Source organism: Bison bison, unplaced genomic scaffold, assembly GCF_000754665.1.
Source record: "Bison bison bison isolate TAMUID 2011002044 unplaced genomic scaffold, Bison_UMD1.0 scf7180017864384, whole genome shotgun sequence".
Classification (NCBI taxonomy): Eukaryota; Metazoa; Chordata; class Mammalia; order Artiodactyla; family Bovidae; genus Bison; species Bison bison.
In genome coordinates, this window is record NW_011494956.1 from 17457700 (window position 1) to 17458025 (window position 326).

The window sequence follows — 326 nt, forward strand, 5'->3', positions numbered from 1 at the left end:
AAGGAGTGTCTTTTAATTTCATGGCTGCAGTCACCATCTGCAGTGATTTTGGAGCCCAAAAAAATAAAGTCTGACACTGTTACCTCTGTGTTTCCCTATCTATTTCCCATGAAGTGATGGGACCAGATGCCATGATCTTCGTTTTCTGAATGTTGAGCTTTAAGCCAATTTTTTCACTCTCTTCTTTCACTTTCATCAAGAGGCTTTTGAGTTCCTCTTCACTTTCTGCCATAAGGGTGCTGTCATCTGCATATCTGAGGTTATTGATATTTCTCCCGGCAATCTTGATTCCAGCTTGTGCTTCTTCCAGCCCAGCGTTTCTCCTG